Source organism: Mytilus edulis, chromosome 6, assembly GCF_963676685.1.
Source record: "Mytilus edulis chromosome 6, xbMytEdul2.2, whole genome shotgun sequence".
Classification (NCBI taxonomy): Eukaryota; Metazoa; Mollusca; class Bivalvia; order Mytilida; family Mytilidae; genus Mytilus; species Mytilus edulis.
The window spans coordinates 23527489-23536659 of NC_092349.1; the positions used below are offsets into that span (position 1 = coordinate 23527489).

A 9171-nucleotide genomic window follows, 5' to 3' on the forward strand; every position below is an offset into this window, starting at 1 on the left:
TCCTTGACAGCTGTGATCAAAGAATCTTGAGTTGATAAGACATGGAGGACGGGATTCGACATCTAAGGGATCAGTCATGGTTTTATTCAGATGGTTCATAATTATTATGCCATGCTCTTCGTATCTTTTTATCGCTGTTTTTTTTTCTCGTGTGAATTTGCTTATTTGTAGTTTTAACATAAGTAGGCATTATATTCGTGACGATTTTTGCCTGAGCGATAGTGAAGGCCACAATAACACGAATATAATGTCTAACCATGTTAAAACTACTAAACCCATGATAAAGTATAGCTTGCATCAATTATTTCGGTTATAATAAGGACAATTGAGGCTGAACTCGATTGAAATCTAATTAATTGATATTTTACTGTAGGCAAAGACTGGAACAGTATACACTATTGATGATATAAATTGATATTTTATATCATTTTTACAACTACAAGTTCAATTTCAATTAGCATATACATGGTTGGCATGATATATTCACATACAGATGTTGACAAAAAAAAAAAAAAACTGTGCGTTTTTTTATTTACGTTGTGATAATTTTATATTACTTTTATACACAGGCTATGACATAACACAGTCAAGATGTAACATGCACTGAATATCCGTTCTGAACAGAATCAACAACAAGACACGGTCTAGCTGAGAGGGTCAGTAAAGTTATCTTAGTTTATTGTTTTTTTGCTTTTTGTCTCGCTTGACGGAGGCTGTTTCCGGCGTCGGTGATGACGTCAGCGTCAGCGGCGTCAACAATGTATAACTTAAGTAATAATTGATGCAAGCTATACTTTATTGTAGTTTTAACATAAGTAGGCATTATATTCGTGACGATTTTTGCCTGAGCGATAGTGAAGGCCACAATAACACGAATATAATGTCTAACCATGTTAAAACTACTAAACCATGATAAAGTATAGCTTGCATCAATTATTTCGGTTATAATAAGGACAATTGAGGTAATTTTCTATGACCGATGTTTATAAGTGAAAAGGGTTTGTGTAGGCTCTTCCATGAACCTCATTTTTATTGTTTGTAAACAAGGAAACAACTGGCGATATGATTTTGCAGAAGGAGGGGGGGGGGGGGGGGGGGGGGGGGGGGGTTGAACAACTAGCATTAACAATTTCGAATTGAAACATATGGCAGTCATAATAAATGAACGTGAATCATTTAATTGTTTAGAAGTGTTTTAGATTAATGAAAATATTAAATGTATGACAATTTGTTAAAATTCATTATCTTTTAGTTGTCAATATACGCAAGTGCAAACAAATTTATTGGATTTAGAGCATGGGTTTGTTCAAAAAGCGAAAGATGCACGTCATATTAGAATTTGTGATTAGGTCTAATAAATGGTGAACCACTAGATGTAAGTCAATGATGTGTGGTATGCAGTTGTATTGGAATTGACACATATTATTACCATGAAGATTATTTGGCGCCGCACCATCAGTTATGGTCTATTGACTTTGAAACTTGTTTTTAGTTCTCACGTATCATAGATTGTGAAAAAGGTAGTTTATGGGGAACCACTACTAGTGAGTCAAAACTAATTAGTATGCAGTTGTATAAGCATTCGATTATCTAATTTCAATGGAGATTATTTTGCCTCGTCCGATCAGTCAGGGTCTATTGACTTTGGAAATGTTGTTTAATTTACATAGAACTCTAAAGTGCGATGGGGAAGCTAAAGTACGATGGCCACGCTACAGTGCGAGAATCTACGCTAAAGTGCGATGCTTCCTTACGCTAAAGTCAGATGGTCCGTGAAAACATAGACGTTAGAAACGTAGTTTGATAATGACGTTAACAATCATTCATATGAACCAAAAATGATCATGCCGGAAAGAAAGATTAGAAATATTTGATTAACAATTTTCACAGCAAATGTCAATGATTAAATTTAACCATGTTCTTTGTCGGCTGAATCCCAATGTATTTTTCGAGTGCTGGAAGAAGGACTACAGTCGACATTTTACTATATAAATACAAAACAGTATACGCATACCTATCCTGCTTCTATTTGAAGCAAACGGATACATTCATATCATTGTTGATGTGGTAGTTTACTTTGTGATCGCCGTTACTATTCCGTCGATTTTAATGAAAATTAACGTCGGTAAATTAGAGATACATGTTTTCATGCGTGAATTATAAATTATCTACTAAAACGTTACTTTATTCTGTATATTGTAGGAAAATAAAACAGGAATTTGTACTGGATACGAAAAAGGAGAGAGCTTGGCGAACATTGCATTTCTCACCCATTAAGATTAAGGCTTATAGATGTAAATGTTGCATATTCCGACAATGAACGAATTTTGTATTTTTAATTTTCAATGACAAATGTAAGATAGGTTGTAACTTTCGACTAGTGTGAACGACAATCTTCACAAATTATCTAAATATTCAATATGCTCCGAATTGTTAAAAATTCTTTAACATAAAAATATTTTGCAAAACATCAATTACCTTTTAAGCAATTATTACGTGGTCGGTCTTCTAAATGTACAAACAATCACTTTAGCCTACCGGTAAATCATAAAGCCTATCACATATGTTATATCTTAGCATAATAGCGTTTGCAAAATGACTATTTTCTTATCCCTTGAATCTTACCATTTTGGTCCATCGCACTTTAGCGTAATATACCATCGTACTTTAGACTAATAGCAAACAAACAACCATCGCACTTTAGCGTGAGGCACCATCGTACCTCAGCGAAGACCATCGCACTTTAGCGTGACCATCGCGCTTCAGAGTACCATCGCACTTTAGAGTCCTACATATTAGTTTGTGATTAGGTCGGTTATTGAAAATCACTAGTGATAGGTCAATGATATTTGGTATGCAATTGCATTACTATTGGCACATCTCATTACCATGGAGAATTTTTGGCCCCGTCCCCTCAGTTATGGTTTTATTGACTTTGAAATTTTGCACAGTTTATATGTATTAGTTGGTGTTTAGGTTTGTTAAAAGAGAAGTTTTTAAAGGTCAATGGTATTTGGTATGCAGTTGTATTAGGATAGAATCTAGAGGAAAATAAAATGGAACACCAACTTGATATACTATAGAAAGAAAACCTATACATCAAAACAGACTGTGGCAGTAAAAAAAGAGAGGACACTGAACTTGCCTTAACACTTAGGCAAATCAACACAGGACTTGAACACATTGAATATTAACAACAATATAAGCGAGACATCAACAACGTTAACGTGACACATAACCAACATCGTACTATCAACGATTTGGATACAGCAAGTTTAGAGGTAGAAGTCACGAAAAACGCAGTAAACTATTATTCATGATATAAATGATGACAGATGTTATGGTTGAAGTCTTGGTTAGACTCGGCATCAACATATATCAACATAGGCGAACACTTATAGATGTCAACCTATAATGTGGTAGTTGTAAAAAATCATACATTGCCAGAAAATGTTGCGCCTTCAATTGTGTCACTGTTAAATGTTTAAACTTAATGATGTTATTGACAAAGTACAGCCGACCAATATGAATATAAAAAGTCCTATTCACAAATTAATCTTTTCATATTCATTATACTACCTGCACTTTGTAGATTGTCAACCGAATCAACCTCATCTCGACATGCTCTATAAGAAACTAGGTCCCCTGTTTTAATTATATCCAAGAAATATTATACTCACCAGCTCAAAGACACAGGAATTAAACCATTTGAACAAATTATCAGCAATGAATGCGTAGATGGGAATTCATTGTTGTCATATTGATATATTGAATTGATTGAGCTCAATTTTAATTTCAAGCTTATCAGACTTAACAATAACATGGTGTTCTATGTTAAGATAAAAACTACGGAGGGAAAAATAATTACAAAAGGTGAAACAGTACGGTACCATTCGTTTAATCATCTACGAGTCAGTATTTCACCGATTAATTAAAACACTCAGTTAAGTCATGACAACAACAAAATTAACTTACCACTGATATAACTCAACAAATAAATACTTTTATCACTTTTATATTACTTATATTACCTACATATTTTGATATATATTATATGGTATATTTTGAATCTTTTTTTAATTCAGCTGAATATTTTCTGAAAATGTTTCTGCCAAGTATAAATTATGACAGTTTTCCGTTCCCTCCTTTAGTTGATATAGTTGAGTGTTTGGTTTTGTCTTCTTTTTAAATTTCCTAAGTATATGCCCCATTTATGGGAATTATGTTTTCTGGTCTGTGCGTCCGTTTGTTCGTTCGTTCATCCGTTCGTCCGTTTGTCCGTCTGTCACACTTCAGGTTAAAGTTTTTTGTCGAGATCTTTTTTGAAGTCCAATCAACTTGAAACTTAATAAACATGATCCCTATGAAATGATCCTTCTAATTTTAATGACAAGACAATGATAATCAAAACTCAGGAGTAAACAAAGACTAAAAAAAGGACATTTACATTAACAGTTATAAATAAGAAATACGAAACAACATTAATGCCAAAATAGAGATTTCACCCCATTTCCACGGTCCACTGCACAAAGAAAATGATACAGATGGGTGCAGTCCTAACCTGTACAGCAAGTTAACTTGATAACCAGTCATTTGGACTGGTCAAAGTTAACCTGTGATCAAATTTAGGACTGCTCTGACCAGTCCTAGGACCAAAATCTAGTTAACTTGAAAAGCGGACTTGGTCCTAGGACTGTTTTTATGTCTGCCAAAAAGTTAACTTCGAAACAGTTCCGCTATTAATATAAGTTAACTTCTAACCAGTCCTGCCGTAAAGTTAACATAAGTTAACTTCGAAACCAGTCCTGCCATAAAGTTAACATAAGTTAACTTCGAGACCAGTCCTGCCACAAAGTTAACTTTTGCTTTGACAAATCCTATCGAAACCAGACCTGTTCCCAAGTTAGCTTTTGACTGGTCTGCTCAACACTAAGTTAACTTGTAACCAGGACCGCTCTACATCGATTTTTTAAAAATATTTTTTAATATCTTTGTTTCGTAGTATAAACATCGAAAATAAAGTAAAACTAATACTTCCGTTATATAAACAGGATTTAATACAAATATTTGAAAATAAAGTTCGTATAAAACAAATTTATCTGTGATCTGCCAGTCTATCAATTAAAAAACGATCTTTGTTATAATGATAACGGGCATTGAATATATATTCTAATACCTATCAAATTCAACCATATTTGCACTTTATTTATATGTATATCTATGAAAGGACGTATTTTAGAGGAAAGCATCGATCATTTTAACACATGACTACAAATTTTTGTTCCCATAAATTTAGGGTGCCAGCATGTCCTCCTTTTATTCAAAATATTGATGCATAAAAAAAATTAGTTACGTTTTGATACCTCATGCTGACTTGTACAATACAATAATTTGACCACGTTGACCAAAACTGAACATGTGTGCACTTTTATTTATAAATCTATATACCTGCATAGTAAATCAGCCATATTTTTTCAAATTTTTGTTCGCATACATTTAGGGTACCAGCATGTCCTCCTTTTATTCAAAATTTTGATACGTAAACAAATTTCAGTAGTTTTGATACCTCATACTGACTTGTACAACAAATTTTTTTGACTGCATCAACTAAAACTGACCATATGTGCACTTTAATTTGTAAATCTATATACCAGCATAGTAAATCAGCCATATTTGTTATGTCAGGATTCAATGTATATAACAATGGACAGCAATATTGCTATACAATAACAACAATTTTTTGTTTGCATAAATTTAGGGTGCCAGCATATGTCCTCCTTTTATTCAAAATATTGATACGTAACAAAATTTCAGTAGTTTTGATACCTCTTGCTGACTTGTGCAACAAAATTATTTGACCGTGTTGACCAAAACTGACCATGTGTGCACTTTTTTTTTTATAAATCTATATACCCGCATAGTAAATCAGCCATATTTGTTATGTCAGGATTCAATGTATATTACAATGGACAGCAATATTGCTATACAATAACAACAATTTTTTGTTCGCATAAATTTAGGGTACCAGCATGTCCTCCTTTTATTCAAAATTTTGATACGTAACAAAATTTCAGTAGTTTTGATACCTCATACTGACCTGTACGACAACATTATTTGACTGAATTAACTAAAACTGACCATATGTGCACTTTAATTTGTAAATCTATATACCAGCATAGTAAATCAGCCATATTTTTTATGTCAGGATTCAATGTATAATACAATGGACAGCAATATTGCAATACAATAACAACAAATTTGTGTTCGCATAAATTAAGGGTGCCAGCATGTCCTCCTTTAATTCAAAATATTGATACGTAACAAAATTTCAGTAGTTTTGATACCTCATGCTGACCATGCTGACTTGTACAACAAAATTATTTGACCGCATCAACTAAAACTGACCATATGTACACTTTAATTTGTAAAGTAATATACCTGTATAGTAAATCAGCCATATTTTTTGTGTTAGGATTCAATGTACAATACAATGGACAGCAATATTGCAATACAATAACAACAAATTTGTGTTCGCATACATTTAGGGTGCTAGAATGACCTCTTTTTATTCAAAATATTGATACGTATCAAAATTACAGTGTTTTGATACCTCATGCTGACTTCTACAACAAAATATTTTGAGCGCTTCCACCAAAACTGACCATATGTGCACTTAAATTTGTTAATCTACATACCATATATACCAGCATAGTAATTCAGCCATATTTTTTATGTCAGGATTCAATGTATAATACAATGGATTGCAATATTGCAATACAATAACCAGCTGATAACAACAAATTTTTGTTTGGCATAAATTTGAGTGCCAGCATGTCCTCCTTATATTCAAAATATTGATACGTAACAAAATTTCAATAGTTTTGATACCTCATGCCGACTTGTACAATGAAATAATTTGACCGCATTGACCAAGACCAAAAACTGACCATATGTGCACTCTAATTTGTAAATCTATATGCCAGTATAGTAAATCAGCCATATTTTTTTATGTCACGATTCAATGTATAATACAACGGACAGCTATATTGCAATACAATAACAACATGAACAACAAATTTTTGTTCGCATAAATTTAGGGTGCCAGCATGTCCTCCTTTTAATTAAAGTGCACATATGGTCAGTTTAAGTTGATGCGGTCAAATAATGTTGCCTGACAAGTCAGCATGAGGTATCAAAACTACTGCAATTTTGTTACGTATTAATATTTTGAATAAAAGGATGACATGCTGTCACCCTTAATTTATGCGAACAAAAATTTGTTGTTATTGTATTACAATATTGCTGTCCATTGTATTATACATTGAATCCTGACATAAAAAATATGGCTGAATAACTATGCTGGTATATAGATTTAGAAATTAAAGTGCACAAATTGTCAGTTTTAGTTGATGCAGTCAAATAATTATGTTGTACAAGTCAGCATGAGATATCAAAACTACTGAAATTTTGTTACGTATCAAAATTTTGAATAAAAGGAGGACATGAAAGCATCCTTAATTAATGCAAACAAAAATTTGAAAAAAATTTGCTGATTTAGTATGCTGGTATATAGATTTATGAATAAAAGTGCTCACACGGTCAGTTTTGGTCAACACGGTCAAATAATTTTGTTGCACAAGTCAGCAAGAGGTATCAAAACTACTGAAATTTTGTGCACTTTAATTTGTAAATCTATATACCATGTATACCCGTATAGTAAATAAGCCATATTTTTTATGCCAGGATTCAATGTATAATACAATGGACAGTAATATTGCAATATAATAACAACAAATTTTTGTTTGCATTAACTTGGATGTCAGCATGTCCTCCTTTTATTCAAAATATTGATACGTAACAAAATTTCAGTAGATTTGATACCTAATGCTGACTTATACAACAAAATTATTTGACTGCATCAACCAAAAACTGACCTGCATTTGTGCACTTTAATTTAAAAATCTATATATATCCGCATAGTAAATCAGCCATATTTTTGATGTCTGGGTTCAATGTATAAAATAAATGACCGCTGTTGGGATGGTGCCTAATAATGTATTCTCCTGGCACTCCTGTGAACATGTTAGTAGGACGGCAAATGTAAGCAATAAGGAAAACAATTAATTCCATTTTTTTTCTCGCATACATTGAGAATGTCAGCGTTTCATCTCTGTATTCATAATATTGAACAGTCACTAGGGTGTGTTAAACGAAACTATTAGGCCGCATCATCCAAGAACATGTACCAACACTGACATGTCTGAATTCATTTGTGATATTTAATAAAAAATGTATTTGAGGTTCTCTTCTGGTAATAGTATACTGTTAATCTATTATGTCGGTTAATTGATTTTGTTTGTAGTTAAATGTCAAGTGACAACTATTTCATTCATGTGTATAAATTTCTCGACAAATCTGACGAATTTGACGAGATTGTTGGTAGTTTTACCACATCGTACATATCCGGACACTGTACAACTGTACAATTTTCGTTAGAATATTCTGCGGAAAAAGAATAGTTAATCCAATCCAAATAAGTAGAATAACAATGAAATATCCATGCATGTATAAATGCGTAAAGTAAAAATTATGAAGGGACAGGTAAAACACGCGGAACGAAGTAACGTCGACAAAGATGTTGATATCCCATGATATATGAATGTTGTTCCGATGCGTTGGATAACCCTAATTTCTATCCGCCTTCCAATTAAAAAAATATGATAGCTCTATGTAATTGACTAATGTTTAGGGAGCTACCATTTGATTTTTATGGGGGGCGGGGGCTAGGATGAAATTTGAAAAAAATAGGCAGGACAGGAATTTTGAGTAAAAAAAAAAGGCAGGATGAGACATTTGCAAAAAAAAAAAAAGTCAAGATGACAATTTAGGTAAAAAAAGTCAGGATAAACTAAAAATAAAAATGCAGGACCGAATAGAGGGAAAAATAAAAAAGGAAAGACAGAGATTACAACTAAAAAATCAAATGGTAGCTCCCTTATAAGAATATATAAAAATAAAGAAAGAAAGAATTGTGTTGTTATTAATAATATCTAGTAGAGTATAGCGAGTAAAGAAATTTGCTATCAGAGGCCTTCTTGGCAAGAACAATGCGAATGTTGTTTATACACAGTGCCCCGCTCAAGTCATGCTTCAATGATTCCCTATATAATC

General features: G+C 32.7%; 1 protein-coding gene across 4 annotated transcripts in view; it reads left to right on the plus strand.

Moving 5' to 3' along the window:
• LOC139527374 (putative amidohydrolase YtcJ) overlaps window positions 1–9171 on the plus strand; it is an 86785-nt gene that overhangs the window by 31502 nt on the left and 46112 nt on the right. Inside the window, exon 1 of one of the 4 annotated variants that reach the window (XM_071322789.1) lies at window positions 547–656. The exons of 2 other annotated variants lie outside the window; for them this stretch is intronic. The gene's annotated coding sequence lies outside the window, so the exon portion shown is untranslated. Of the gene's footprint in view, window positions 1–546; window positions 657–2202; window positions 4549–9171 lie in introns of those variants that run through there. One more of the 4 variants, XM_071322790.1, reaches the window with a different exon arrangement.